Source organism: Osmia lignaria, unplaced genomic scaffold (assembly GCF_051020975.1).
Source record: "Osmia lignaria lignaria isolate PbOS001 unplaced genomic scaffold, iyOsmLign1 scaffold0011, whole genome shotgun sequence".
In the NCBI taxonomy this organism is placed as follows: domain Eukaryota; kingdom Metazoa; phylum Arthropoda; class Insecta; order Hymenoptera; family Megachilidae; genus Osmia; species Osmia lignaria.
Window position 1 is genome coordinate 5,359,933 of NW_027478165.1, and position 23,518 is coordinate 5,383,450.

Sequence of the window (23,518 nt, forward strand, 5' to 3'; positions counted from 1 at the left end):
AAACACCGTGGCCCCTTTCTTTGAGATAACTCTGCACTATTGCGACCTGCAAATGCCACTTCCAGCTCAGCTATGCAGAAGAAGAACAACAAGAAGAAGAAATATCTCGAAATATGTCCGTCAGGCCAGTTCCTTTGAGCTGAATCTGCAAATATCTCGGAAACGAAGCGAGCTATGGCAAAATGTTAAGAGACGTTTTTTGTAGAGAATTATGTTTCCTACAATTTATGTTCTATGATATTTTTTGATCAGAAGCGTAGTTTTCGAGATATATCGAGATATTTAAAAGTTCCGAAGCCGCACCAACATAATAGGGATACAGAAACACCGTGGCCCCTTTCTTTGAGATAACTCTGCACTAGTGCGAGCCGCAAATGCCACTTCCAGCTTAGCTGTGCAGAAGAAGAACAACAAGAAGAAGAAATATCTCGAAATATGTCCGTCAGGCCCCTTCCCTTGAGATAAATCTGCAAATATCTCGGAAACGAAGCGAGCTATGGCAAAATGTTAAGAGTCCTTTTTTGTAGAGAATTAAGTTTCCTACTTTTTATGTTCTATGATATTTTTTGATCAGAAGCGTAGTTTTCGAGATATATCGAGATATTTAAAAGTTCCGAAGCCGCACCAACATAATAGAGATACAGAAACACCGTGGCCCCTTTCTTTGAGATAACTCTGCACTAGTGCGAGCCGCAAATGCCACTTCCAGCTTAGCTGTGCAGAAGAAGAACAACAAGAAGAAGAAATATCTCGAAATATGTCCGTCAGGCCCCTTCCCTTGAGATAAATCTGCAAATATCTCGGAAACGAAGCGAGCTATGGCAAAATGTTAAGAGACCTTTTTTGTAGAGAATTAAGTTTCCTACTTTTTATGTTCTATGATCTTTTTTGATCAGAAGCGTAGTTTTCGAGATATATCGAGATATTTAAAAGTTCCGAAGCCGCACCAACATAATAGAGATACAGAAACACCGTGGCCCCTTTCTTTGAGATAACTCTGCACTAGTGCGAGCCGCAAATGCCACTTCCAGCTTAGCTGTGCAGAAGAAGAACAACAAGAAGAAGAAATATCTCGAAATATGTCCGTCAGGCCCCTTCCCTTGAGATAAATCTGCAAATATCTCGGAAACGAAGCGAGCTATGGCAAAATGTTAAGAGACCTTTTTTGTAGAGAATTAAGTTTCCTACTTTTTATGTTCTATGATATTTTTTGATCAGATGCGTAGTTCTCGAGATATATCAAGATATTTAAAAGTTCCGAAGCCGCACCAACATAATAGAGATACAGAAACACCGTGGCCCCTTCCTTTGAGATAACTCTGCACTATTGCGAGCTGTAAATGCCACTTCCAGCTTAGCTGTGCAGAAGAAGAACAACAAGAAGAAGAAATATCTCGAAATATGTCCGTCAGGCCCCTTCCCTTGAGATATATCTGCAAATATCTCGGAAACGAAGCGAGCTATGGCAAAATGTTAAGAGACCTTTTTTGTAGAGAATTATGTTTCCTACAATTTATGTTCTATGATCTTTTTTGATCAGAAGCGTAGTTTTCGAGATATATCGAGATATTTAAAAGTTCCGAAGCCGCACCAACATAATAGAGATACAGAAACACCGTGGCCCCTTTCTTTGAGATAACTCTGCACTAGTGCGAGCCGCAAATGCCACTTCCAGCTTAGCTGTGCAGAAGAAGAACAACAAGAAGAAGAAATATCTCGAAATATGTCCGTCAGGCCCCTTGCCTTGAGATAAATCTGCAAATATCTCGGAAACGAAGCGAGCTATGGCAAAATGTTAAGAGACCTTTTTTGTAGAGAATTATATTTCCTACAATTTATGTTCTATGATATTTTTTGATCAGAAGCGTAGTTCTCGAGATAGATCAAGATACTTAAAAGTTCCGAAGCCGCACCAAACATAATAGAGATACAGAAACACCGTGGCCCCTCTCTTTGAGATAACTCTGCACTATTGCGAGCTGCAAATGCCACTTCCAGCTTAGCTGTGCAGAAGAAGAACAACAAGAAGAAGAAATATCTCGAAATATGTCCGTCAGGCCCCTTCCCTTGAGATAAATCTGCAAATATCTAGGAAACGAAGCGAGCTATGGCAAAATGTTAAGAGACCTTTTTTGTAGATAATTAAGTTTCCTACTTTTTATGTTCTATGATATTTTTCGATCAGAGGCGTAGTTCTCGAGATATATCAAGATATTTAAAAGTTCCGAAGCCGCACCAACATAATAGAGATACAGAAACACCGTGGCCCCTTTCTTTGAGATAACTCTGCACGATTGCGAGCTGGAAATGCCACTTCCAGTTTAGCTGTGCAGAAGAAGAACAACAAGAAGAAGAAATATCTCGAAATATGTCCATCAGGACCCTTCCCTTGAGATAAATCTGCAAATATCTCGGAAACGAAGCGAGCTATGGCAAAATGTTAAGAGACCTTTTTTGTAGAGAATAATATTTCCTACAATTTACGTTCTATGATATTTTTTGATCAGAAGCGTAGTTTTCGTGATATATCGAGATATTTAAAAGTTCCGAAGCCGCACCAACGCAATAGAGATACAGAAACACCGTGGCCCCTTTCTTTGAGATAATTCTGCACTATTGCGACCTGCAAATGCCACTTCCAGCTCAGCTGTGCAGAAGAAGAACAACAAGAAGAAGAAATATCTCGAAATATGTCCGTCAGGCCCCTTCCCTTGAGATAAATCTGCAAATATCTCGGAAACGAAGCGAGCTATGGCAAAATGTTAAGAGACTTTTTTTGTAGAGAATTAAGTTTCCTACTTTTTATGTTCTATGATATTTTTTGATCAGATGCGTAGTTCTCGAGATATATCAAGATATTTAAAAGTTCCGAAGCCGCACCAACATAATAGAGATACAGAAACACCGTGGCCCCTTTCTTTGAGATAACTCTGCACTATTGCGAGCTGGAAATGCCACTTCCAGTTTAGCTGTGCAGAAGAAGAACAACAAGAAGAAGAAATATCTCGAAATATGTCCGTTAGGCCCCTTCCCTTGAGATAAATCTGCAAATATCTCGGAAACGAAGCGAGCTATGGCAAAATGTTAAGAGACCTTTTTTGTAGAGAATTAAGTTTCCTACTTTTTATGTTCTATCATATTTTTTGATCAGAAGCGTAGTTTTCGAGATATATCGAGATATTTAAAAGTTCCGAAGCCGCACCAACATAATAAAGATACAGAAACACCGTGGCCCCTTTCTTTGAGATAACTCTGCACTAGTGCGAGCCGCAAATGCGACTTCCAGCTTAGCTGTGCAGAAGAAGAACAACAAGAAGAAGAAATATCTCGAAATATGTCCGTCAGGCCAGTTCCTTTGAGCTGAATCTGCAAATATCTCGGAAACGAAGCGAGCTATGGCAAAATGTTAAGAGACGTTTTTTGTAGAGAATTATGTTTCCTACAATTTATGTTCTATGATATTTTTTGATCAGAAGCGTAGTTTTCGAGATATATCGAGATATTTAAAAGTTCCGAAGCCGCACCAACATAATAGGGATACAGAAACACCGTGGCCCCTTTCTTTGAGATAACTCTGCACTAGTGCGAGCCGCAAATGCCACTTCCAGCTTAGCTGTGCAGAAGAAGAACAACAAGAAGAAGAAATATCTCGAAATATGTCCGTCAGGCCCCTTCCCTTGAGATAAATCTGCAAATATCTCGGAAACGAAGCGAGCTATGGCAAAATGTTAAGAGACCTTTTTTGTAGAGAATTAAGTTTCCTACTTTTTATGTTCTATGATATTTTTTGATCAGATGCGTAGTTCTCGAGATATATCAAGATATTTAAAAGTTCCGAAGCCGCACCAACATAATAGAGATACAGAAACACCGTGGCCCCTTTCTTTGAGATAACTCTGCACTATTGCGAGCTGTAAATGCCACTTCCAGCTTAGCTGTGCAGAAGAAGAACAACAAGAAGAAGAAATATCTCGAAATATGTCCGTCAGGCCCCTTCCCTTGAGATATATCTGCAAATATCTCGGAAACGAAGCGAGCTATGGCAAAATGTTAAGAGACCTTTTTTGTAGAGAATTATGTTTCCTACAATTTATGTTCTATGATATTTTTTGATCAGAAGCGTAGTTTTCGAGATATATCGAGATATTTAAAAGTTCCGAAGCCGCACCAACATAATAGGGATACAGAAACACCGTGGCCCCTTTCTTTGAGATAACTCTGCACTAGTGCGAGCCGCAAATGCCACTTCCAGCTTAGCTGTGCAGAAGAAGAACAACAAGAAGAAGAAATATCTCGAAATATGTCCGTCAGGCCACTTCCCTTGAGATAAATCTGCAAATATCTCGGAAACGAAGCGAGCTATGGCAAAATGTTAAGAGACCTTTTTTGTAGATAATTAAGTTTCCTACTTTTTATGTTCTATGATATTTTTCGATCAGAGGCGTAGTTCTCGAGATATATCAAGATATTTAAAAGTTCCGAAGCCGCACCAACATAATAGAGATACAGAAACACCGTGGCCCCTTTCTTTGAGATAACTCTGCACGATTGCGAGCTGGAAATGCCACTTCCAGTTTAGCTGTGCAGAAGAAGAACAACAAGAAGAAGAAATATCTCGAAATATGTCCATCAGGACCCTTCCCTTGAGATAAATCTGCAAATATCTCGGAAACGAAGCGAGCTATGGCAAAATGTTAAGAGACCTTTTTTGTAGAGAATAATGTTTCCTACAATTTATGTTCTATGATATTTTTTGATCAGAAGCGTAGTTTTCGAGATATATCGAGATATTTAAAAGTTCCGAAGCCGCACCAACATAATAGAGATACAGAAACACCGTGGCCCCTTTCTTTGGGATAACTCTGCACTATTGCGAGCTGCAAATGCCACTTCCAGCTTAGCTGTGCAGAAGAAGAACAACAAGAAGAAGAAATATCTCGAAATATGTCCATCAGGACCCTTCCCTTGAGATAAATCTGCAAATATCTCGGAAACGAAGCGAGCTATGGCAAAATGTTAAGAGACCTTTTTTGTAGAGAATAATGTTTCCTACAATATATGTTCTATGATATTTTTTGATCAGAAGCGTAGTTTTCGAGATATATCGAGATATTTAAAAGTTCCGAAGCCGCACCAACATAATAGAGATACAGAAACACCGTGGCCCCTTTCTTTGGGATAACTCTGCACTATTGCGAGCTGCAAATGCCACTTCCAGCTTAGCTGTGCCGAAGAAGAACAACAAGAAGAAGAAATATCTCGAAATATGTCCGTCAGGCCACTTCCCTTGAGATAAATCTGCAAATATCTCGGAAACGAAGCGAGCTATGGCAAAATGTTAAGAGACCTTTTTTGTAGAGAATTATGTTTCCTACAATTTATGTTCTATGATCTTTTTTGATCAGAAGCGTAGTTTTCGAGATATATCGAGATATTTAAAAGTTCCGAAGCCGCACCAACATAATAGAGATACAGAAACACCGTGGCCCCTTTCTTTGAGATAACTCTGCACTAGTGCGAGCCGCAAATGCCACTTCCAGCTTAGCTGTGCAGAAGAAGAACAACAAGAAGAAGAAATATCTCGAAATATGTCCGTCAGGCCCCTTGCCTTGAGATAAATCTGCAAATATCTCGGAAACGAAGCGAGCTATGGCAAAATGTTAAGAGACCTTTTTTGTAGAGAATTATATTTCCTACAATTTATGTTCTATGATATTTTTTGATCAGAAGCGTAGTTCTCGAGATAGATCAAGATACTTAAAAGTTCCGAAGCCGCACCAAACATAATAGAGATACAGAAACACCGTGGCCCCTCTCTTTGAGATAACTCTGCACTATTGCGAGCTGCAAATGCCACTTCCAGCTTAGCTGTGCAGAAGAAGAACAACAAGAAGAAGAAATATCTCGAAATATGTCCGTCAGGCCCCTTCCCTTGAGATAAATCTGCAAATATCTAGGAAACGAAGCGAGCTATGGCAAAATGTTAAGAGACCTTTTTTGTAGATAATGAAGTTTCCTACTTTTTATGTTCTATGATATTTTTCGATCAGAGGCGTAGTTCTCGAGATATATCAAGATATTTAAAAGTTCCGAAGCCGCACCAACATAATAGAGATACAGAAACACCGTGGCCCCTTTCTTTGAGATAACTCTGCACGATTGCGAGCTGGAAATGCCACTTCCAGTTTAGCTGTGCAGAAGAAGAACAACAAGAAGAAGAAATATCTCGAAATATGTCCATCAGGACCCTTCCCTTGAGATAAATCTGCAAATATCTCGGAAACGAAGCGAGCTATGGCAAAATGTTAAGAGACCTTTTTTGTAGAGAATAATATTTCCTACAATTTACGTTCTATGATATTTTTTGATCAGAAGCGTAGTTTTCGTGATATATCGAGATATTTAAAAGTTCCGAAGCCGCACCAACGCAATAGAGATACAGAAACACCGTGGCCCCTTTCTTTGAGATAATTCTGCACTATTGCGACCTGCAAATGCCACTTCCAGCTCAGCTGTGCAGAAGAAGAACAACAAGAAGAAGAAATATCTCGAAATATGTCCGTCAGGCCCCTTCCCTTGAGATAAATCTGCAAATATCTCGGAAACGAAGCGAGCTATGGCAAAATGTTAAGAGACTTTTTTTGTAGAGAATTAAGTTTCCTACTTTTTATGTTCTATGATATTTTTTGATCAGATGCGTAGTTCTCGAGATATATCAAGATATTTAAAAGTTCCGAAGCCGCACCAACATAATAGAGATACAGAAACACCGTGGCCCCTTTCTTTGAGATAACTCTGCACTATTGCGAGCTGGAAATGCCACTTCCAGTTTAGCTGTGCAGAAGAAGAACAACAAGAAGAAGAAATATCTCGAAATATGTCCGTTAGGCCCCTTCCCTTGAGATAAATCTGCAAATATCTCGGAAACGAAGCGAGCTATGGCAAAATGTTAAGAGACCTTTTTTGTAGAGAATTAAGTTTCCTACTTTTTATGTTCTATCATATTTTTTGATCAGAAGCGTAGTTTTCGAGATATATCGAGATATTTAAAAGTTCCGAAGCCGCACCAACATAATAAAGATACAGAAACACCGTGGCCCCTTTCTTTGAGATAACTCTGCACTAGTGCGAGCCGCAAATGCGACTTCCAGCTTAGCTGTGCAGAAGAAGAACAACAAGAAGAAGAAATATCTCGAAATATGTCCGTCAGGCCAGTTCCTTTGAGCTGAATCTGCAAATATCTCGGAAACGAAGCGAGCTATGGCAAAATGTTAAGAGACGTTTTTTGTAGAGAATTATGTTTCCTACAATTTATGTTCTATGATATTTTTTGATCAGAAGCGTAGTTTTCGAGATATATCGAGATATTTAAAAGTTCCGAAGCCGCACCAACATAATAGGGATACAGAAACACCGTGGCCCCTTTCTTTGAGATAACTCTGCACTAGTGCGAGCCGCAAATGCCACTTCCAGCTTAGCTGTGCAGAAGAAGAACAACAAGAAGAAGAAATATCTCGAAATATGTCCGTCAGGCCCCTTCCCTTGAGATAAATCTGCAAATATCTCGGAAACGAAGCGAGCTATGGCAAAATGTTAAGAGACCTTTTTTGTAGAGAATTAAGTTTCCTACTTTTTATGTTCTATGATATTTTTTGATCAGATGCGTAGTTCTCGAGATATATCAAGATATTTAAAAGTTCCGAAGCCGCACCAACATAATAGAGATACAGAAACACCGTGGCCCCTTTCTTTGAGATAACTCTGCACTATTGCGAGCTGTAAATGCCACTTCCAGCTTAGCTGTGCAGAAGAAGAACAACAAGAAGAAGAAATATCTCGAAATATGTCCGTCAGGCCCCTTCCCTTGAGATATATCTGCAAATATCTCGGAAACGAAGCGAGCTATGGCAAAATGTTAAGAGACCTTTTTTGTAGAGAATTATGTTTCCTACAATTTATGTTCTATGATATTTTTTGATCAGAAGCGTAGTTTTCGAGATATATCGAGATATTTAAAAGTTCCGAAGCCGCACCAACATAATAGGGATACAGAAACACCGTGGCCCCTTTCTTTGAGATAACTCTGCACTAGTGCGAGCCGCAAATGCCACTTCCAGCTTAGCTGTGCAGAAGAAGAACAACAAGAAGAAGAAATATCTCGAAATATGTCCGTCAGGCCACTTCCCTTGAGATAAATCTGCAAATATCTCGGAAACGAAGCGAGCTATGGCAAAATGTTAAGAGACGTTTTTTGTAGAGAATTATATTTCCTACAATTTATGTTCTATGATATTTTTTGATCAGAAGCGTAGTTCTCGAGATAGATCAAGATACTTAAAAGTTCCGAAGCCGCACCAAACATAGTAGAGATACAGAAACACCGTGGCCCCTCTCTTTGAGATAACTCTGCACTATTGCGAGCGGCAAATGCCACTTCCAGCTTAGCTGTGCAGAAGAAGAACAACAAGAAGAAGAAATATCTCGAAATATGTCCGTCAGGCCCCTTCCCTTGAGATAAATCTGCAAATATCTCGGAAACGAAGCGAGCTATGGCAAAATGTTAAGAGACCTTTTTTGTAGATAATTAAGTTTCCTACTTTTTATGTTCTATGATATTTTTCGATCAGAGGCGTAGTTCTCGAGATATATCAAGATATTTAAAAGTTCCGAAGCCGCACCAACATAATAGAGATACAGAAACACCGTGGCCCCTTTCTTTGAGATAACTCTGCACGATTGCGAGCTGGAAATGCCACTTCCAGTTTAGCTGTGCAGAAGAAGAACAACAAGAAGAAGAAATATCTCGAAATATGTCCATCAGGACCCTTCCCTTGAGATAAATCTGCAAATATCTCGGAAACGAAGCGAGCTATGGCAAAATGTTAAGAGACCTTTTTTGTAGAGAATAATGTTTCCTACAATTTATGTTCTATGATATTTTTTGATCAGAAGCGTAGTTTTCGAGATATATCGAGATATTTAAAAGTTCCGAAGCCGCACCAACATAATAGAGATACAGAAACACCGTGGCCCCTTTCTTTGGGATAACTCTGCACTATTGCGAGCTGCAAATGCCACTTCCAGCTTAGCTGTGCAGAAGAAGAACAACAAGAAGAAGAAATATCTCGAAATATGTCCATCAGGACCCTTCCCTTGAGATAAATCTGCAAATATCTCGGAAACGAAGCGAGCTATGGCAAAATGTTAAGAGACCTTTTTTGTAGAGAATAATGTTTCCTACAATATATGTTCTATGATATTTTTTGATCAGAAGCGTAGTTTTCGAGATATATCGAGATATTTAAAAGTTCCGAAGCCGCACCAACATAATAGAGATACAGAAACACCGTGGCCCCTTTCTTTGGGATAACTCTGCACTATTGCGAGCTGCAAATGCCACTTCCAGCTTAGCTGTGCCGAAGAAGAACAACAAGAAGAAGAAATATCTCGAAATATGTCCGTCAGGCCACTTCCCTTGAGATAAATCTGCAAATATCTCGGAAACGAAGCGAGCTATGGCAAAATGTTAAGAGACCTTTTTTGTAGAGAATTATGTTTCCTACAATTTATGTTCTATGATCTTTTTTGATCAGAAGCGTAGTTTTCGAGATATATCGAGATATTTAAAAGTTCCGAAGCCGCACCAACATAATAGAGATACAGAAACACCGTGGCCCCTTTCTTTGAGATAACTCTGCACTAGTGCGAGCCGCAAATGCCACTTCCAGCTTAGCTGTGCAGAAGAAGAACAACAAGAAGAAGAAATATCTCGAAATATGTCCGTCAGGCCCCTTGCCTTGAGATAAATCTGCAAATATCTCGGAAACGAAGCGAGCTATGGCAAAATGTTAAGAGACCTTTTTTGTAGAGAATTATATTTCCTACAATTTATGTTCTATGATATTTTTTGATCAGAAGCGTAGTTCTCGAGATAGATCAAGATACTTAAAAGTTCCGAAGCCGCACCAAACATAATAGAGATACAGAAACACCGTGGCCCCTCTCTTTGAGATAACTCTGCACTATTGCGAGCTGCAAATGCCACTTCCAGCTTAGCTGTGCAGAAGAAGAACAACAAGAAGAAGAAATATCTCGAAATATGTCCGTCAGGCCCCTTCCCTTGAGATAAATCTGCAAATATCTAGGAAACGAAGCGAGCTATGGCAAAATGTTAAGAGACCTTTTTTGTAGATAATGAAGTTTCCTACTTTTTATGTTCTATGATATTTTTCGATCAGAGGCGTAGTTCTCGAGATATATCAAGATATTTAAAAGTTCCGAAGCCGCACCAACATAATAGAGATACAGAAACACCGTGGCCCCTTTCTTTGAGATAACTCTGCACGATTGCGAGCTGGAAATGCCACTTCCAGTTTAGCTGTGCAGAAGAAGAACAACAAGAAGAAGAAATATCTCGAAATATGTCCATCAGGACCCTTCCCTTGAGATAAATCTGCAAATATCTCGGAAACGAAGCGAGCTATGGCAAAATGTTAAGAGACCTTTTTTGTAGAGAATAATATTTCCTACAATTTACGTTCTATGATATTTTTTGATCAGAAGCGTAGTTTTCGTGATATATCGAGATATTTAAAAGTTCCGAAGCCGCACCAACGCAATAGAGATACAGAAACACCGTGGCCCCTTTCTTTGAGATAATTCTGCACTATTGCGACCTGCAAATGCCACTTCCAGCTCAGCTGTGCAGAAGAAGAACAACAAGAAGAAGAAATATCTCGAAATATGTCCGTCAGGCCCCTTCCCTTGAGATAAATCTGCAAATATCTCGGAAACGAAGCGAGCTATGGCAAAATGTTAAGAGACTTTTTTTGTAGAGAATTAAGTTTCCTACTTTTTATGTTCTATGATATTTTTTGATCAGATGCGTAGTTCTCGAGATATATCAAGATATTTAAAAGTTCCGAAGCCGCACCAACATAATAGAGATACAGAAACACCGTGGCCCCTTTCTTTGAGATAACTCTGCACTATTGCGAGCTGGAAATGCCACTTCCAGTTTAGCTGTGCAGAAGAAGAACAACAAGAAGAAGAAATATCTCGAAATATGTCCGTTAGGCCCCTTCCCTTGAGATAAATCTGCAAATATCTCGGAAACGAAGCGAGCTATGGCAAAATGTTAAGAGACCTTTTTTGTAGAGAATTAAGTTTCCTACTTTTTATGTTCTATCATATTTTTTGATCAGAAGCGTAGTTTTCGAGATATATCGAGATATTTAAAAGTTCCGAAGCCGCACCAACATAATAAAGATACAGAAACACCGTGGCCCCTTTCTTTGAGATAACTCTGCACTAGTGCGAGCCGCAAATGCGACTTCCAGCTTAGCTGTGCAGAAGAAGAACAACAAGAAGAAGAAATATCTCGAAATATGTCCGTCAGGCCAGTTCCTTTGAGCTGAATCTGCAAATATCTCGGAAACGAAGCGAGCTATGGCAAAATGTTAAGAGACGTTTTTTGTAGAGAATTATGTTTCCTACAATTTATGTTCTATGATATTTTTTGATCAGAAGCGTAGTTTTCGAGATATATCGAGATATTTAAAAGTTCCGAAGCCGCACCAACATAATAGGGATACAGAAACACCGTGGCCCCTTTCTTTGAGATAACTCTGCACTAGTGCGAGCCGCAAATGCCACTTCCAGCTTAGCTGTGCAGAAGAAGAACAACAAGAAGAAGAAATATCTCGAAATATGTCCGTCAGGCCCCTTCCCTTGAGATAAATCTGCAAATATCTCGGAAACGAAGCGAGCTATGGCAAAATGTTAAGAGACCTTTTTTGTAGAGAATTAAGTTTCCTACTTTTTATGTTCTATGATATTTTTTGATCAGATGCGTAGTTCTCGAGATATATCAAGATATTTAAAAGTTCCGAAGCCGCACCAACATAATAGAGATACAGAAACACCGTGGCCCCTTTCTTTGAGATAACTCTGCACTATTGCGAGCTGTAAATGCCACTTCCAGCTTAGCTGTGCAGAAGAAGAACAACAAGAAGAAGAAATATCTCGAAATATGTCCGTCAGGCCCCTTCCCTTGAGATATATCTGCAAATATCTCGGAAACGAAGCGAGCTATGGCAAAATGTTAAGAGACCTTTTTTGTAGAGAATTATGTTTCCTACAATTTATGTTCTATGATATTTTTTGATCAGAAGCGTAGTTTTCGAGATATATCGAGATATTTAAAAGTTCCGAAGCCGCACCAACATAATAGGGATACAGAAACACCGTGGCCCCTTTCTTTGAGATAACTCTGCACTAGTGCGAGCCGCAAATGCCACTTCCAGCTTAGCTGTGCAGAAGAAGAACAACAAGAAGAAGAAATATCTCGAAATATGTCCGTCAGGCCACTTCCCTTGAGATAAATCTGCAAATATCTCGGAAACGAAGCGAGCTATGGCAAAATGTTAAGAGACGTTTTTTGTAGAGAATTATATTTCCTACAATTTATGTTCTATGATATTTTTTGATCAGAAGCGTAGTTCTCGAGATAGATCAAGATACTTAAAAGTTCCGAAGCCGCACCAAACATAGTAGAGATACAGAAACACCGTGGCCCCTCTCTTTGAGATAACTCTGCACTATTGCGAGCGGCAAATGCCACTTCCAGCTTAGCTGTGCAGAAGAAGAACAACAAGAAGAAGAAATATCTCGAAATATGTCCGTCAGGCCCCTTCCCTTGAGATAAATCTGCAAATATCTCGGAAACGAAGCGAGCTATGGCAAAATGTTAAGAGACCTTTTTTGTAGATAATTAAGTTTCCTACTTTTTATGTTCTATGATATTTTTCGATCAGAGGCGTAGTTCTCGAGATATATCAAGATATTTAAAAGTTCCGAAGCCGCACCAACATAATAGAGATACAGAAACACCGTGGCCCCTTTCTTTGAGATAACTCTGCACGATTGCGAGCTGGAAATGCCACTTCCAGTTTAGCTGTGCAGAAGAAGAACAACAAGAAGAAGAAATATCTCGAAATATGTCCATCAGGACCCTTCCCTTGAGATAAATCTGCAAATATCTCGGAAACGAAGCGAGCTATGGCAAAATGTTAAGAGACCTTTTTTGTAGAGAATAATGTTTCCTACAATTTATGTTCTATGATATTTTTTGATCAGAAGCGTAGTTTTCGAGATATATCGAGATATTTAAAAGTTCCGAAGCCGCACCAACATAATAGAGATACAGAAACACCGTGGCCCCTTTCTTTGGGATAACTCTGCACTATTGCGAGCTGCAAATGCCACTTCCAGCTTAGCTGTGCAGAAGAAGAACAACAAGAAGAAGAAATATCTCGAAATATGTCCATCAGGACCCTTCCCTTGAGATAAATCTGCAAATATCTCGGAAACGAAGCGAGCTATGGCAAAATGTTAAGAGACCTTTTTTGTAGAGAATAATGTTTCCTACAATTTATGTTCTATGATATTTTTTGATCAGAAGCGTAGTTTTCGAGATATATCGAGATATTTAAAAGTTCCGAAGCCGCACCAACATAATAGAGATACAGAAACACCGTGGCCCCTTTCTTTGGGATAACTCTGCACTATTGCGAGCTGCGAATGCCACTTCCAGCTTAGCTGTGCCGAAGAAGAACAACAAGAAGAAGAAATATCTCGAAATATGTCCGTCAGGCCACTTCCCTTGAGATAAATCTGCAAATATCTCGGAAACGAAGCGAGCCATGGCAAAATGTTAAGAGACCTTTTTTGTAGACAATTAAGTTTCCTACTTTTTATGTTCGATGATATTTTTTGATCAGATGCGTAGTTCTCGAGATATATCAAGATATTTAAAAGTTCCGAAGCTGCACCAACATAATAGAGGTACAGAAACACCGTGGCCTCTTTCTTTGAGATAACTCTGCACTATTGCGAGTTGCCAATGCCACTTCGAGCTTAGCTGTGCAGAAGAAGAACAACAAGAAGAAGAAATATCTCGAAATATGTCCGTCAGACCCCTTCCCTTGAGATGAATCTGCAAATATCTCGGAAACGAAGCGAGCTATGGCAAAATGTTGAGAGACCTTTTTTGTAGAGAATAATATTTCCTACAATTTACGTTCTATGATATTTTTTGATCAGAAGCGTAGTTTTCGAGATATATCGAGATATTTAAAAGTTCCGAAGCCGCACCAACATAATAGAGATACAGAAACACCGTGGCCCCTTTCTTTGAGATAACTCTGCACTATTGCGACCTGCAAATGCCACTTCCAGCTCAGCTGTGCAGAAGAAGAACAACAAGAAGAAGAAATATCTCGAAATATGTCCGTCAGGCCCCTTCCCTTGAGATAAATCTGCAAATATCTCGGAAACGAAGCGAGCTATGGCAAAATGTTAAGAGACCTTTTTTGTAGAGAATTAAGTTTCCTACTTTTTATGTTCTATGATATTTTTTGATCAGATGCGTAGTTCTCGAGATATATCAAGATATTTAAAAGTTCCGAAGCCGCACCAACATAATAGAGATACAGAAACACCGTGGCCCCTTTCTTTGAGATAACTCTGCACTATTGCGAGCTGGAAATGCCACTTCCAGTTTAGCTGTGCAGAAGAAGAACAACAAGAAGAAGAAATATCTCGAAATATGTCCGTTAGGCCCCTTCCCTTGAGATACATCTGCAAATATCTCGGAAACGAAGCGAGCTATGGCAAAATGTTAAGAGACCTTTTTTGTAGAGAATTAAGTTTCCTACTTTTTATGTTCTATGATATTTTTTGATCAGAAGCGTAGTTTTCGAGATATATCGAGATATTTAAAAGTTCCGAAGCCGCACCAACATAATAAAGATACAGAAACACCGTGGCCCCTTTCTTTGAGATAACTCTGCACTAGTACGAGCCGCAAATGCCACTTCCAGCTTAGCTGTGCAGAAGAAGAACAACAAGAAGAAGAAATATCTCGAAATATCTCCGTCAGGCCCCTTCCCTTGAGATAAATATGCAAATATCTCGGAAACGAAGCGAGCTATGGCAAAATGTGAAGAGACCTTTTTTGTATAGAATTAAGTTTCCTACTTTTTATGTTCTATGATATTTTTTGATCAGATGCGTAGTTCTCGAGATATATCAAGATATTTAAAAGATCCGAAGCCGCACCAACATAATAGAGATACAGAAACACCGTGGCCCCTTTCTTTGAGATAACTCTGCACTATTGCGAGCTGCAAATGCCACTTCCAGCTTAGCTGCGCAGAGGAAGAACAACAAGAAGAAGAAATATCTCGAAATATGTCCGTCAGGCCAGTTCCTTTGAGCTGTATCTGCAAATATGTCGGAAACGAAGCGAGCTATGGCAAAATGTTTAGAGACGTTTTTTGTAGAGAATTATGTTTCCTACAATTTATGTTCTACGATATTTTTTGATCAGAAGCGTAGTTTTCGAGATATATCGAGATATTTAAAAGTTCCGAAGACGCACCAACATAATAGAGATACAGAAACACCGTGGCCCCTTTCTTTGAGATAACTGTGCACTAGTGCGAGCCGCAAATGCCACTTCCAGCTTAGCTGTGCAGAAGAAGAACAACAAGAAGAAGAAATATCTCGAAATATGTCCGTCAGGCCCCTTCCCTTGAGATATATCTGCAAATATCTCGGAAACGAAGCGAGCTATGGCAAAATGTTAAGAGACCGTTTTTGTAGAGAATTAAGTTTCCTACTTTTTATGTTCTATGATATTTTTTGATCAGAAGCGTAGTTTTCGAGATATATCGAGATATTTAAAAGTTCCGAAGCCGCACCAACATAATAAAGATACAGAAACACCGTGGCCCCTTTCTTTGAGATAACTCTGCACTAGTGCGAGCCGCAAATGCCACTTCCAGCTTAGCTGTGCAGAAGAAGAACAACAAGAAGAAGAAATATCTCGAAATATGTCCGTCAGCCCACTTCCCTTGAGATAAATCTGCAAATATCTCGGAAACGAAGCGAGCTATGGCAAAATGTTAAGAGACGTTTTTTGTTGAGAATTATATTTCCTACAATTTATGTTCTATGATATTTTTTGATCAGAAGCGTAGTTCTCGAGATAGATCAAGATACTTAAAAGTTCCGAAGCCGCACCAAACATAATAGAGATACAGAAACACCGTGGCCCCTCTCTTTGAGATAACTCTGCACTATTGCGAGCTGCAAATGCCACTTCCAGCTTAGCTGTGCAGAAGAAGAACAACAAGAAGAAGAAATATCTCGAAATATGTCCGTCAGGCCCCTTCCCTTGAGATAAATCTGCAAATATCTCGGAAACGAAACGAGCTATGGCAAAATGTTAAGAGACCTTTTTTGTAGATAATTAAGTTTCCTACTTTTTATGTTCTATGATATTTTTTGATCAGATGCGTAGTTCTCGAGATATATCAAGATATTTAAAAGTTCCGAAGCCGCACCAACATAATAGAGATACAGAAACACCGTGGCCCCTTTCTTTGAGATAACTCTGCACTATTGCGAGCTGGAAATGCCACTTCCAGTTTAGCTGTGCAGAAGAAGAACAACAAGAAGAAGAAATATCTCGAAATATGTCCGTTAGGCCCCTTCCCTTGAGATAAATCTGCAAATATCTCGGAAACGAAGCGAGCTATGGCAAAATGTTAAGAGACCTTTTTTGTAGAGAATTAAGTTTCCTACTTTTTATGTTCTATGATATTTTTTGATCAGAAGCGTAGTTTTCGAGATATATCGAGATATTTAAAAGTTCCGAAGCCGCACCAACATAATAAAGATACAGAAACACCGTGGCCCCTTTCTTTGAGATAACTCTGCACTAGTACGAGCCGCAAATGCCACTTCCAGCTTAGCTGTGCAGAAGAAGAACAACAAGAAGAAGAAATATCTCGAAATATCTCCGTCAGGCCCCTTCCCTTGAGATAAATATGCAAATATCTCGGAAACGAAGCGAGCTATGGCAAAATGTTAAGAGACCTTTTTTGTATAGAATTAAGTTTCCTACTTTTTATGTTCTATGATATTTTTTGATCAGATGCGTAGTTCTCGAGATATATCAAGATATTTAAAAGATCCGAAGCCGCACCAACATAATAGAGATACAGAAACACCGTGGCCCCTTTCTTTGAGATAACTCTGCACTATTGCGAGCTGCAAATGCCACTTCCAGCTTAGCTGCGCAGAGGAAGAACAACAAGAAGAAGAAATATCTCGAAATATGTCCGTCAGGCCAGTTCCTTTGAGCTGTATCTGCAAATATGTCGGAAACGAAGCGAGCTATGGCAAAATGTTTAGAGACGTTTTTTGTAGAGAATTATGTTTCCTACAATTTATGTTCTACGATATTTTTTGATCAGAAGCGTAGTTTTCGAGATATATCGAGATATTTAAAAGTTCCGAAGACGCACCAACATAATAGAGATACAGAAACACCGTGGCCCCTTTCTTTGAGATAACTGTGCACTAGTGCGAGCCGCAAATGCCACTTCCAGCTTAGCTGTGCAGAAGAAGAACAACAAGAAGAAGAAATATCTCGAAATATGTCCGTCAGGCCCCTTCCCTTGAGATATATCTGCAAATATCTCGGAAACGAAGCGAGCTATGGCAAAATGTTAAGAGACCGTTTTTGTAGAGAATTAAGTTTCCTACTTTTTATGTTCTATGATATTTTTTGATCAGAAGCGTAGTTTTCGAGATATATCGAGATATTTAAAAGTTCCGAAGCCGCACCAACATAATAAAGATACAGAAACACCGTGGCCCCTTTCTTTGAGATAACTCTGCACTAGTGCGAGCCGCAAATGCCACTTCCAGCTTAGCTGTGCAGAAGAAGAACAACAAGAAGAAGAAATATCTCGAAATATGTCCGTCAGCCCACTTCCCTTGAGATAAATCTGCAAATATCTCGGAAACGAAGCGAGCTATGGCAAAATGTTAAGAGACGTTTTTTGTTGAGAATTATATTTCCTACAATTTATGTTCTATGATATTTTTTGATCAGAAGCGTAGTTCTCGAGATAGATCAAGATACTTAAAAGTTCCGAAGCCGCACCAAACATAATAGAGATACAGAAACACCGTGGCCCCTCTCTTTGAGATAACTCTGCACTATTGCGAGCTGCAAATGCCACTTCCAGCTTAGCTGTGCAGAAGAAGAACAACAAGAAGAAGAAATATCTCGAAATATGTCCGTCAGGCCCCTTCCCTTGAGATAAATCTGCAAATATCTCGGAAACGAAACGAGCTATGGCAAAATGTTAAGAGACCTTTTTTGTATAGAATTAAGTTTCCTACTTTTTATGTTCTATGATATTTTTTGATCAGATGCGTAGTTCTCGAGATATATCAAGATATTTAAAAGATCCGAAGCCGCACCAACATAATAGAGATACAGAAACACCGTGGCCCCTTTCTTTGAGATAACTCTGCACTATTGCGAGCTGCAAATGCCACTTCCAGCTTAGCTGCGCAGAGGAAGAACAACAAGAAGAAGAAATATCTCGAAATATGTCCGTCAGGCCAGTTCCTTTGAGCTGTATCTGCAAATATGTCGGAAACGAAGCGAGCTATGGCAAAATGTTTAGAGACGTTTTTTGTAGAGAATTATGTTTCCTACAATTTATGTTCTACGATATTTTTTGATCAGAAGCGTAGTTTTCGAGATATATCGAGATATTTAAAAGTTCCGAAGACGCACCAACATAATAGAGATACAGAAACACCGTGGCCCCTTTCTTTGAGATAACTGTGCACTAGTGCGAGCCGCAAATGCCACCTCCAGCTTAGCTGTGCAGAAGAAGAACAACAAGAAGAAGAAATATCTCGAAATATGTCCGTCAGGCCCCTTCCCTTGAGATATATCTGCAAATATCTCGGAAACGAAGCGAGCTATGGCAAAATGTTAAGAGACCGTTTTTGTAGAGAATTAAGTTTCCTACTTTTTATGTTCTATGATATTTTTTGATCAGAAGCGTAGTTTTCGAGATATATCGAGATATTTAAAAGTTCCGAAGCCGCACCAACATAATAAAGATACAGAAACACCGTGGCCCCTTTCTTTGAGATAACTCTGCACTAGTGCGAGCCGCAAATGCCACTTCCAGCTTAGCTGTGCAGAAGAAGAACAACAAGAAGAAGAAATATCTCGAAATATGTCCGTCAGGCCACTTCCCTTGAGATAAATCTGCAAATATCTCGGAAACGAAGCGAGCTATGGCAAAATGTTAAGAGACGTTTTTTGTTGAGAATTATATTTCCTACAATTTATGTTCTATGATATTTTTTGATCAGAAGCGTAGTTCTCGAGATAGATCAAGATACTTAAAAGTTCCGAAGCCGCACCAAACATAATAGAGATACAGAAACACCGTGGCCCCTCTCTTTGAGATAACTCTGCACTATTGCGAGCTGCAAATGCCACTTCCAGCTTAGCTGTGCAGAAGAAGAACAACAAGAAGAAGAAATATCTCGAAATATGTCCGTCAGGCCCCTTCCCTTGAGATAAATCTGCAAATATCTCGGAAACGAAACGAGCTATGGCAAAATGTTAAGAGACCTTTTTTGTAGATAATTAAGTTTCCTACTTTTTATGTTCTATGATATTTTTCGATCAGAGGCGTAGTTCTCGAGATATATCAAGATATTTAAAAGTTCCGAAGCCGCACCAACATAATAGAGATACAGAAACACCGTGGCCCCTTTCTTTGAGATAACTCTGCACGATTGCGAGCTGGAAATGCCACTTCCAGTTTAGCTGTGCAGAAGAAGAACAACAAGAAGAAGAAATATCTCGAAATATGTCCATCAGGACCCTTCCCTTGAGATAAATCTGCAAATATCTCGGAAACGAAGCGAGCTATGGCAAAATGTTAAGAGACCTTTTTTGTAGAGAATTAAGTTGCCTACTTTTTATGTTCGATGATATTTTTTGATCAGATGCGTAGTTCTCGAGATATATCAAGATACTTAAAAGTTCCGAAGCTGCACCAACATAATAGAGGTACAGAAACACCGTGGCCTCTTTCTTTGAGATAACTCTGCACTATTGCGAGCTGCAAATGCCACTTCCAGCTTAGCTGCGCAGAGGAAGAACAACAAGAAGAAGAAATATCTCGAAATATGTCTGTCAGGCCAGTTCCTTTGAGCTGTATCTGCAAATATGTCGGAAACGAAGCGAGCTATGGCAAAATGTTAAGAGACGTTTTTTGTAGAGAATTATGTTTCCTACAATTTATGTTCTATGATATTTTTTGATCAGAAGCGTAGTTTTCGAGATATATCGAGATATTTAAAAGTTCCGAAGCCGCACCAACATAATAGAGATACAGAAACACCGTGGCCCCTTTCTTTGGGATAACTCTGCAGTATTGCGAGCTGCAAATGCCACCCAGCTTAGCTGTGCAGAAGAAGAACAACAAGAAGAAGAAATATCTCGAAATATGTCCGTCAGGCCACTTCCCTTGAGATAAATCTGCAAATATCTCGGAAACGAAGCGAGCTATGGCAAAATGTTAAGAGACCTTTTTTGTAGAGAATTAAGTTGCCTACTTTTTATGTTCGATGATATTTTTTGATCAGATGCGTAGTTCTCGAGATATATCAAGATACTTAAAAGTTCCGAAGCTGCACCAACATAATAGAGGTACAGAAACACCGTGGCCTCTTTCTTTGAGATAACTCTGCACTATTGCGAGCTGCAAATGCCACTTCGAGCTTAGCTGTGCAGAAGAAGAACAACAAGAAGAAGAAATATCTCGAAATATGTCCGTCAGACCCCTTCCCTTGAGATGAATCTGCAAATATCTCGGAAACGAAGCGAGCTATGGCAAAATGTTGAGAGACCTTTTTTGTAGAGAATAATATTTCCTACAATTTACGTTCTATGATATTTCTTGATCAGAAGCGTAGTTTTCGAGATATATCGAGATATTTAAAAGTTCCGAAGCCGCACCAACATAATAGAGATACAGAAACACCGTGGCCCCTTTCTTTGAGCTAACTCTGCACTATTGCGACCTGCAAATGCCACTTCCAGCTCAGCTGTGCAGAAGAAGAACAACAAGAAGAAGAAATATCTCGAAATATGTCCGTCAGGCCCCTTCCCTTGAGATAAATCTGCAAATATCTCGGAAACGAATCGAGCTATGGCAAAATGTTAAGAGACCTTTTTTGTAGAGAATTAAGTTTCCTACTTTTTATGTTCTATGATATTTTTTGATCAGATGCGTAGTTCTCGAGATATATCAAGATATTTAAAAGTTCCGAAGCCGCACCAACATAATAGAGATACAGAAACACCGTGGCCCCTCTCTTTGAGATAACTCTGCACTATTGCGAGCTGCAAATGCCACTTCCAGCTTAGCTGTGCAGAAGAAGAACAACAAGAAGAAGAAATATCTCGAAATATGTCCGTCAGGCCCCTTCCCTTGAGATAAATCTGCAAATATCTCGGAAACGAAGCGAGCTATGGCAAAATGTTCAGAGACCTTTTTTGTAGATAATTAAGTTTCCTACTTTTTATGTTCTATGATATTTTTCGATCAGAGGCGTAGTTCTCGAGATATATCAAGATATTTAAAAGTTCCGAAGCCGCACCAACATAATAGAGATACAGAAACACCGTGGCCCCTTTCTTTGAGATAACTCTGCACGATTGCGAGCTGGAAATGCCACTTCCAGTTTAGCTGTGCAGAAGAAGAACAACAAGAAGAAGAAATATCTCGAAATATGTCCATCAGGACCCTTCCCTTGAGATAAATCTGCAAATATCTCGGAAACGAAGCGAGCTATGGCAAAATGTTAAGAGACCTTTTTTGTAGAGAATTAAGTTTCCTACTTTTTATGTTCTATGATATTTTTTGATCAGAAGCGTAGTTTTCGAGATATATCGAGATATTTAAAAGTTCCGAAGCCGCACCAACATAATAAAGATACAGAAACACCGTGGCCCCTTTCTTTGAGATAACTCTGCACTAGTGCGAGCCGCAAATGCCACTTCCAGCTTAGCTGTGCAGAAGAAGAACAACAAGAAGAAGAAATATCTCGAAATATGTCCGTCAGGCCCCTTCCCTTGAGATAAATATGCAAATATCTCGGAAACGAAGCGAGCTATGGCAAAATGTTAAGAGACCTTTTTTGTATAGAATTAAGTTTCCTACTTTTTATGTTCTATGATATTTTTTGATCAGATGCGTAGTTCTCGAGATATATCAAGATATTTAAAAGTTCCGAAGCCGCACCAACATAATAGAGATACAGAAACACCGTGGCCCCTTTCTTTGAGATAACTCTGCACTATTGCGAGCTGCAAATGCCACTTCCAGCTTAGCTGCGCAGAGGAAGAACAACAAGAAGAAGAAATATCTCGAAATATGTCCGTCAGGCCAGTTCCTTTGAGCTGTATCTGCAAATATGTCGGAAACGAAGCGAGCTATGGCAAAATGTTAGGAGACGTTTTTTGTAGAGAATTATGTTTCCTACAATTTATGTTCTATGATATTTTTTGATCAGAAGCGTAGTTTTCGAGATATATCGAGATATTTAAAAGTTCCGAAGACGCACCAACATAATAGAGATACAGAAACACCGTGACCCCTTTCTTTGAGATAACTGTGCACTAGTGCGAGCCGCAAATGCCACTTCCAGCTTAGCTGTGCAGAAGAAGAACAACAAGAAGAAGAAATATCTCGAAATATGTCCGTCAGGCCCCTTCCCTTGAGATACATATGCAAATATCTCGGAAACGAAGCGAGGTATGGCAAAATGTTAAGAGACCTTTTTTGTAGAGAATTAAGTTTCCTACTTTTTATGTTCTATGATATTTTTTGATCAGATGCGTAGTTCTCGAGATATATCAAGATATTTAAAAGTTCCGAAGCCGCACCAACATAATAGGGATACAGAAACACCGTGGCCCCTTTCTTTGAGATAACTCTGCACTAGTGCGAGCCGCAAATGCCACTTCCAGCTTAGCTGTGCAGAAGAAGAACAACAAGAAGAAGAAATATCTCGAAATATGTCCGTCAGGCCACTTCCCTTGAGATAAATCTGCAAATATCTCGGAAACGAAGCGAGCTATGGCAAAATGTTAAGAGACCTTTTTTGTAGATAATTAAGTTTCCTACTTTTTATGTTCTATGATATTTTTTGATCAGACGCGTAGTTCTCGAGATATATCAAGATATTTAAAAGTTCCGAAGCCGCACCAACATAATAGAGATACAGAAACACCGTGGCCCCTTTCTTTGAGATAACTCTGCACTAGTGCGAGCTGCAAATGCCACTTCCAGCTTAGCTGTGCAGAAGAAGAACAACAAGAAGAAGAAATATCTCGAAATATGTCCGTCAGGCCCCTTCCCTTGAGATAAATATGCAAATATCTCGGAAACGAAGCGAGGTATGGCAAAATGTTAAGAGACCTTTTTTGTAGAGAATTAAGTTTCCTACTTTTTATGTTCTATGATATTTTTTGATCAGATGCGTAGTTCTCGAGATATATCAAGATATTTAAAAGTTCCGAAGCCGCACCAACATAATAGGGATACAGAAACAC